Source organism: Echinops telfairi, unplaced genomic scaffold (genome assembly GCF_000313985.2).
Source record: "Echinops telfairi isolate 266 unplaced genomic scaffold, ASM31398v2 ScPeMD7_443;HRSCAF=831, whole genome shotgun sequence".
Classification (NCBI taxonomy): Eukaryota; Metazoa; Chordata; class Mammalia; order Afrosoricida; family Tenrecidae; genus Echinops; species Echinops telfairi.
Window position 1 is genome coordinate 36,396,462 of NW_022104341.1, and position 9,112 is coordinate 36,405,573.

Consider the following 9,112-nt stretch of genomic DNA (forward strand, 5'->3'; position numbering starts at 1 on the left):
TAATCTATAACTTATCAAGGGTTCATGAAGGAAGGAGGGCAGGTGGGAGAGGGAGGGGGAAGAAATGGGGAGCTGATATCAGGGGCTCAAGTGGGAAGAGAATGCTTTGAAAATGATGATGGCAGCATATGTGCAATTGTGCTTGACACACTGGAAGAATGTATGGATGGTGATAAGAGATTTAAGAACCCCAAATAAAAGTATTTGGGGGGAAAAAGTGTTTACAATTGCTTTCTCTCCTATCTGTTCTTAATTTTGTAGTAAATAAAATCCTTTGAGCTAGTGTAAATAAGGACACTCTGAAGAGACTCAGTGACATTTTATTCTCTCTCTCTTACTGCCATTGAATCAATGTTGACTCACAGCAACCATATAGGAGAGAGTAGAACTGGCCCCGTCAGTTTGCAAGACTTTACTGGAAAAGAAAGCCCCTTTTCCCGCCGAGTACGGAGCGGCTGATTGCTTCGAACTGCTGACCTTAAGCATAATCACTATGCCACCAAGGCTCCTTCAAACAAAGTACATGTGTGCCAAGCACAAACTTATGAATATCCTAATTAAGAATAATAAGGACAATGGCCTGAAGAACTTTCCTTCCCTGCTGAGTCACGTCACACTGTTCACCATTCCATAGGACTTAGTGTGGCTTTAATGTTCAAACACACTTGCTTTTCATTCTGTATGGATCTCAATAGCAAGACAAAACCTATGGAGAAAACAGCAAACTGTCAGGGCAGCCAACTGACATGTGAGAGAGATGTATACAGTGCAGGTCTGCGGAAATCCTCTGGCATCAATTTAACTTCCTTTTGTTTTCCTACCTAAGATACAGTGTCTGTTAAGAGGCCTATCACACCGTATCGTTGTATGCATTTAACACTCGAAATTTAGGGCATCTGACCATTATGGCAGTGGACAAAATGGTATATATCAAAACAGGAACCAGATTCCATTCTAAACCTAAGTTATCATTTAAGGGAATAATTAAACAGTAAGTTATTTATCATAGGACCACATATAATAATAACTTTAGAAGAAAAAATAGTAAATTTTAGCTAAGAAAAATAAAATTACAAGTTGCAGCTATCACTATTAATGTTGTTATTGGGTGCCGTTCTGTTAGTTCCAAATTCAGTGACCCTGTGTAGAGCAGAATTAAGAGGTGCCTAGTCCTCTACCATCTCACAATTGTTCTTGCACTTGAGCCCACTGTTGCAGCCACGGTGTTAATCCATCTTGTCAAGGGCCGTGCTCTCTATCGCTGCTTCTCCACTTTACCAACCATGATGTCCTTCTCCAGGGACTGGTCTCTCCAGGCAATATGTCCAAGTACATTAGTCTCACTATCCTTGCCTCTAAAGAACACTCTAGCTGTACCTCTTCCAAGATAGATCTGCTTGTTCTTTTGGCAGTCAACAGTACGTCAAATATTCTTCTCCAACACCATCGTTCAAATGCAGTGATTTTTCTTTGGTCTTCCTTATTCCATGTCCAACATTCACGTGCATGGGAGGAAATGGGAAATACCATGGCTTTGTCAGGTGGATCTTAGCCCTCAAAGTAACATCCTCGCTTTTCAGCACTTTTGAGAGATTGACCTAATGCAATGTGTCATTTGATGCCCTGACTGCTGCTTCCACGAGCACTGCTTGTGGATCCAAGTAAGACAAAATCCTTCATGATGTTAACCTTTCTCTGTTTTGTCATGATGCCACCTATTGGTCTAGCTGTGAGAATTTTAGTTTTCTTTACATTGGTTTGTAACCCATACTGTACGCTGCAATCTCTGATCTTCATCAGCAAGTACTTAAAGTCTTTTCCACTTTCAGTAAGCAAGGTTGTGTTGACTGCATATCGCAGGTTGTGAATAATATAAGCCTTCCTCCAAACCAAATACCACATTTTTCATCATATAACCCAGTGTCTCTGCTAAACTGGTCAGCATACAAATTAAATAAGTATAATGAGAGGATACAACCCTGACACACACCTTTTCTGATTTTAAACTGTACAGTATTCCTTGTTCTGTTCAAACAACTGGCTATTGATGCTTGGGCAAGTTCCAAATGAGCACAATGTAGTGTTCTGCAATTCTCAACATTTTCAAGGTTACTCATGGTTTTGTTAAGATTCACACAGTGAAATGCCTTTGCATAGTCAATGAAACACGTGTAAGCCTCTTTCTGGTATTCAACTGCTTTCAGCAAAGATCCATCTGCCATCTGCAATGATATCCCTTGTTCTATGTCCTCTTCTGTATCCAGCCTGAACCTCTGATAATTACTACTGCAACTGTTGTTGGGTGATCTGCAGCATAATTTTACTTGTTTGTGCTATCAGTGATATTGTTCTACAATTTGAGCATTCTGTTGGGTCACCTGTCTGTGAATGGGTACAAACATGGATCTCTTCTAGTAGGTTGGCCAAGTAGCTGCCTTTCAAGTTTCTTAGCAGAGGTTAGTCGAGTGTTCCAGTGATTCATCAGCTTGTGGAAACATTTCAATTGATATTCTTCCATCTCTTCCTGGCGTCTCATTTTTAGCTCATGTTTTCAGTGCCATTTGGGTTTCCTCCTGCAGTACCATTGGTTCTTGCTCATATGCCACCTCCTGAAATTGTGGGCTGTTGACTCGGTCTTTTGATATGCCTTTGCTTATTATTTCCATCTTTTTTTGATGCTTCGTGCAGCATTCAATTCTTTTCCCCCCTAGAATCTCTCAATGTGTCAACTTGAGCTTGATTCTTCTTTTCTTTAGTTGTTTCAGTTTAAAATATGCTGAGCATGTCCTACCTTTCTGGTTTCCTAACTCTAGAGATATGCACATTTCATTATATTTTTACTTGTTTCCTTGGGTTGCCCTTTAAAATTTTCTGTTCACTCTTTGATGTCATCATTTCTTCCATTACATTAGCTCCTGGATGATTAAGATCGAGTTTCAGAGACTCTTCTGACATCCACTTTGATTTTTTTTCTTTCCTAGTTTGTTTTTTAATCACCTTTGCTTTCTTTGTGAATGATATGCTTGGTGTTATCCTAGAGCTCATTAGGTCTTCTGTCATTAGTAGTCCATGCATCATATCTGTTCTTGAGATGTTCTCAAAATTTGGATGGAATGGACTCAAGGTCATATTTTGGCTCTCAGGACTTGTTATAATTTTCATCAACTTCAACTTGAACTTACCTATGAGTAATTGATATGTTCCACAGTCAACCCTTGGATTGGTTTTACCTGCTGATATTGAGCTTCATCATCGTTTCTTCTCACAGATGAAGTCAATTTGATTTCTGTGTATTCCCCTGGAGAAGTCCAGGGGACTTCTTTAGCGTTGTCGAAAAATGCTATTTGAAATGAAGGCATCATTGGTCTTGCAAAATTCTATCATGCAATCTCCAGTTTCATTTCTATCACCAAGACCATATTTTCCAACTACTATTCCTTCATTTCCAACTTTTGCATTCCAATTACCAATAATTATCAATCCATCTTTATTGGTCATTTTCTGATTGTTGATAGAGTTTTGTGGTTGTTGGTAGAGTTCTTCAGTTTCTGCATCATTTGCTTTTGTTGGTACATAAATTTGAATAATAGTTGTATTGACTATATTTCTTTATATGAAAAAAAAACTCCTAGTGCAGACAACATTTTACTTTAAGACAGATTATGAAATGTCCTTTTTGAAGATTAATGCAACACCATTCCTCTTGATTGTGATATTCCCGACAAAATAAACCATATGATTCAAAACAGCTCATATCAGTCCATTTCAGCTCATTACACCTAGAATAAGGATCTTTATGTGTAGCATTTATTTTTTAATGACTTCTGCTCTTCCTAAATTCATACTTTGTACATTCCAAGTTCCAATGATTCATTAATGTTTGAAACTACTACTTCTCATTTGGAGTGGTGCCAATGCAGGACTTGCAGGCTCCCCTCCCTCTGTGTCATTATGGTCGACTCGACTTTGAGAAGGCAGCTCTTCTTCTATTAGAGTTTGAGTGCCTTCCAACCTGAGGGAATGTTCTGTTTCTGTTCCTTTGGTTTTCACTATTAATACCTATATAGTATTCATAGTCAAGAAACCATATAGGTCTATAACTTATCCCAGCAAACACTGCTGCTAAAGTGCTACCTAAGATCATAAGTAGAAAGACCACTTTTAAGGAATTATTGTCTTCATTTACTTCTTTTTACACCTTCCTTCCTTCCCTCGTCTCCCTCCCTTCTTGTCTTCCTTCCTTCCTTTCCTTTTCTCCTTCCTCTTTCTTTCCTCTCATTAACAAGCTACCTGCTAAGAGACATTTAGCATCAGCCATTTTGATTGTTTGGGGTTTCATTTCCCCTTGCTTTTAGCCTAGAGCCCTCTCACCACACAACACCAAGAACAGTATCCGGCAAACCATCAGGTCACCTCTTGCAGGTGAAGTCAGGCATGTGGCGATGGGGCCTTGATAGGGAACAAATGTGGAATGGTTGAATAGTACATGGACTGTGAATATGGGCACAAGGGAGGGGGAGCATTCAGGAAGTAACAAACAAGCTGCATAAAATCCCCAGATGGCATTGTTTTCAAAGAACATCATTTGAAGACTTTTGATTATTTATGTGATGCCTCAAGGGGACAGGATTAGGTGTAAATGAACAAGCTGAAGTCCCCATGATCAAAAGCAAACCAACAAGCAAACATTCACTGGTGTCAAGTCAATGCTGGCTCATAGCAACCCAAAGGTCAGGACAGAACTTCCCCTATGAGCTTCCAAGGCTAGCATTCTTTACGGGAGTAGAAAGCTCTGTCTTTCTCCCACGGAGCAGTAGGTGCTTTCTATCTGCTGAGTGTGGATTGCTCCTTAACTTGTAGACCACCAGGGGACCTGAAACCAGTGATCAGGCACACAGTATGCCTCCTTCACTTTCCCATGCCTGCTTCCTCAAAGGACCAGGGTAAGGCTTCCAGGAAAAGAGCCATAGATCTTGTGAAGCTGTTTACACGACCTAAATAAGCTTTTCATTTTTCAGTTGTTCTTTGTGGGTGGTAGGGTTAAATGATCACTTCCCTGAGGGATGGAGACCTAACTTATGTGTGGATTGCTGCATGTATAAACATTGCTGTTTGTTTTTTATAAGTGGTTATAATTGTTGTGTGAAAAACTTTCTTAAGTAGTTCTACAATGAAGTCAAAGTTCTGAAAGTCTAGCAATACCAAGAATAGCACCTAACTAACTTCCACCATTGACCATTTAATCATCTCATTCATATGGGCAAACTTGATCATTCTTAACTTCAGAGCTACATAGTTGTACAGTGGTAAGCCTACAGAAGTTATTTTAACAACAATGTTACAATTTTAATGTAAATTTAAAAGTTTGCCATAGGTATAGATACAACATTCAATAGCCCCTCCAAAACAACAACAACAACAACAAAAAACAATCAAGTATTGCTTTGTCCATTAGGAGTGGAATATCAGTTCCAACAAAAAAGAAACATTTGCTTCATAATGGAGCAATCGCCAACTGAAGGCAAAGGCAGAGGGATATGATCAGACATGCATGCTGAAGAAAATATGTTGTCATTCAACAGAAATAGCTTCTTCTCAGAGTCCTTGCTAAACTCTATTCTGTGCACTTCCGATTGTGGGGCAGCAACTCCACTGAGGGGGCGAGGGGCGTGGTGAGGGTAGGGGTAGGGGTGGGGGTGGGGAGATAAGCCTCTTCCTGTTGAAAGCTGCTAATTTATTATAAGCATCTATCATGTGGGAAACACGGGTTCCTCTTCCTTCCTAGGATAAACGGGAATGAGAAAAAGACCAGCTAATGAAAAAGGGAGTGAGACTAAGTGACCACCAGAGAGCTCCACAGTGAGTGTGTGTGATTTGACAGAGATGCACGTCCTAGAATGTGTCAAATGCATAGGTCTTTGTTTTAACATGTAGCAAAACTGAAGCTCAAACAGGAATGAATGGTGTGTCTTGTAACAAGGGTTATGATGAATCCAAAATCTGTGGATCTGAAATCCACAGAAGAGAATATCGTGACCCATTTGTTCAAAAACGTTCATTTATATGTGTTCCTACAAGTAACTTCGCATATAGGTGGGTATATAGATTAAAATGTCTAGGGGGACATGTTGCAAACTACACAAATGTCTCATTCTTAGCTATTGTTACTTCTTTTTAATACATAGTATGCTGCCATCAACCCATCAGGCAAAAACAAAAGCTGTGTTTTGGCAATAATTACATCTATCCCTATGGTTCAACCCCCCCATCCCTGCTTCCTCTGCTCAAGGTAATCGTCATCGTAAACTGCTTGTTATTTTGACTTTTCTCCTAGTGCATGTGTGCGAGTTTATCCCCATGACACTCAACAGGGTAGCCATTAGTCACATGTGAAGAGCATTGAGCTACTAGTCCAAAGGTCACCAGTCCAATCTCACTAGTCACTCCTTGGGACTAAAGTGAGGCTGTTTATTCTAATAAAGACTTACAGTCTAGGGAGAAGTTCCCCTCTGTCCTGGAGGGTCACTGTGAATCAGAATTGACTTGATGACAATGGTTTTTGGGGTAATCACATGTGCTTCTGAAGCATTTAAAATTTGACTAAGGTACTAAGTTTAACTGCTCAATTTCATTTTAATGAACTTAAATTTTAAACCACGAAGCAATAGGCAATGCTTCTGTGAAGTACAGCGCCACTGCTTCAGTATGGCTACACTTCATTTCATGTTGCACTCACACTTACTACTGTGGAGCTGTAGCTCTATCTTCAAGCATGTGTACCCTCCTCAGTAGTATCCCACAAAAACATACTGCTAATCTAGTTGGTGTTATTAGACTGACTCCGTTCAAATGATGTTTTCCTATGCATCCATGTACTATGAAACTATTTGTAGAATAGTTAATGCAGACAGCACAAAGTATGGGGATTCACTTTTATGTTGTAACTGGTCACTAAATTGACATTCTTGCTAACTTAAAACTTTGGTTAAAAAAAATAAGTCTGGATAAATTTTAAAATTTAAAACAGCCATGAATCAAATAGCGATGTAGAAAGTGGTATCTGGACCAGAGTCTAAAGGTAACAGGGAAGTGGAAAGGTGTGTTGCAAACATTGCAATAGAGAGTCCATGCAGGTTTCTAGGGCAGCCCTCACTGCCATCCAGGAGATGCTGACTCACAGAAACCCTAGAAGGCCAGGGTAGACCGGCCCAGGGTTTCTGAGACTGTACCTCTTCATGGGAGTAGAAAGTCTCGTCCTTCTTCTGCAGGGCAGCTGGTGGGTTTGAACAGCTGATTTTGTGGTTAGCAGTCCAATGTGTAACCACTAAGCCACCAGAGCAGAGAAAAGGAAAAATTGCTTGACGGGAAAAAAAATGTTAAAGACAATAAAGTGGACACTATTAACAGAGAGTTTCACATATATATTGTGAATGCCGAGAAAACTTATAGTTCCTTAACAGCTCTTGGAAGTCCACGTCAGTAAGATTCAATTAGGTGCCCTTGTGGTGTCGTAAGCTACACGTTAGGCTGCTAATTGCAAGATCAGCAGTTTGAGTCTACCAGTCACTCTGGGAGAACAGTGTGGCTTCTCTATTCTCTATGTTTCCATAGTCAGGAATCCAGAGGGCACACTTCTACTCTTTCCTGTAGGGTCAGCACAAATTGGAATCAACTCAATGGCACACAATATTGAATTTGACGTGTGAGTTAATCTATTTAACTCAGACAGATGTATAGTTGTAAAACTGATCTTCTTTGGTTTCAAAGTTAAATGAAATCTCCTTAAAAAGATATGGGTGCAATTATTAAAGGAAAATAATTATCTGGTGCTTGTTTTGTTTATTAGAAAACGTTTCGGGAGGGTGAAGGGAAGGTGAGGGAGAAAGGGGGAAGAGATTACAAGGGTCTACATATAACCCCCTCCCTGGGTCACGGACAGCAAAGAACTGGGTGAAGGGAGACATAGGACAGTGTAAGATATGACAAAATAATAATAATTTATGAATTATCAAGAATTCATGGGGGAGGGGGAAGCAGGGAGGAGGGGAAAAACGAGGAGCTGATACCAAGGGCTCAAGTAGAAAGCAAATGTTTTGAGAATGATGATGGAAACAAATGTACAAAAGTGCTTGACACAATGGATGTATATGTGGATTGTGATAAGAGTTGTACAAGCCCCCAATAAAATGATTTAATTATTTAAAAAAATAATCAAAGAAAACATTTAACCATGTTTGGAAATATTTGGGGATGTGGCCCTACTTTTCTAACTGTGAAATTTATGAATGTAAGTTTACATCTGAATTGAGACAGTTTCTAAATATGAAATATATATACAATGGTTCAGAAATTTTGGTTGGTATGAAAATGTAAAATACTTCACTAATGTGTTATATTGACTACATCTTGGTAACATTATGGATACAATTGTTAGCTAAAAATTATTATTAAATTAACCTCATCTTCTTAATTTACTTAAAAAATATGACTACTAGCAAATTGAAAATTATATACATGGCTCAAGTTTTATTTATGAGCAGCACAAGTCTATATGTAGAAATGGAATGGCTTGGTTATGGAATATTTAATTGCTCTATTCTAGAAGCTAATGAAAAACTGTTTGCCAAAGTTGCTGTACAATTTGCACTCCCACCAGTACTATAACCTACACATTTTTGCACTTTCTAATGATTTGTATGAACAGATTCTTAAACATTTCTTAAATGATCTTGAATTGCATTTTCTTGGTCACTAATGATATTAAAAGAAGAGCTGGTGGCAAAGTGGTTACAATGCTTGCCTACCAACTGAGCAAGCTTGACTGCTTGTACCCAGGAGCGCTTTGCAGGGTGAAGAGATGACAGGCTGCATTTATAAGGATTTACACCCTTGTGAGTCCTAGGGGCAGTTCGACTCCGTCCTATAAAAAACAAAAACAGAAACTGTCACTGCCACCAACTAGACTCCTACTCATGAACTGCCCCTGTGGGTTTCTGAGATTGCAGCTCTTTCTGGGAGCAGAAAGCCTCCTCTTTCTCCCACAGAACAGCTGGCGGTTTCTAACTGCCACAGGGAAGTACTCTGCCCCTTTGCCTGCCGTGTTCACTGTAAG

At 39.5% G+C, this 9,112-nt stretch overlaps 1 protein-coding gene across 3 annotated transcripts in view; it reads right to left on the minus strand.

Moving 5' to 3' along the window:
- The window catches only part of SAMD13 (sterile alpha motif domain containing 13), a 49,290-nt gene that overhangs the window by 35,076 nt on the left and 5,102 nt on the right, over positions 1–9,112 (minus strand). The window lies entirely within an intron of this gene.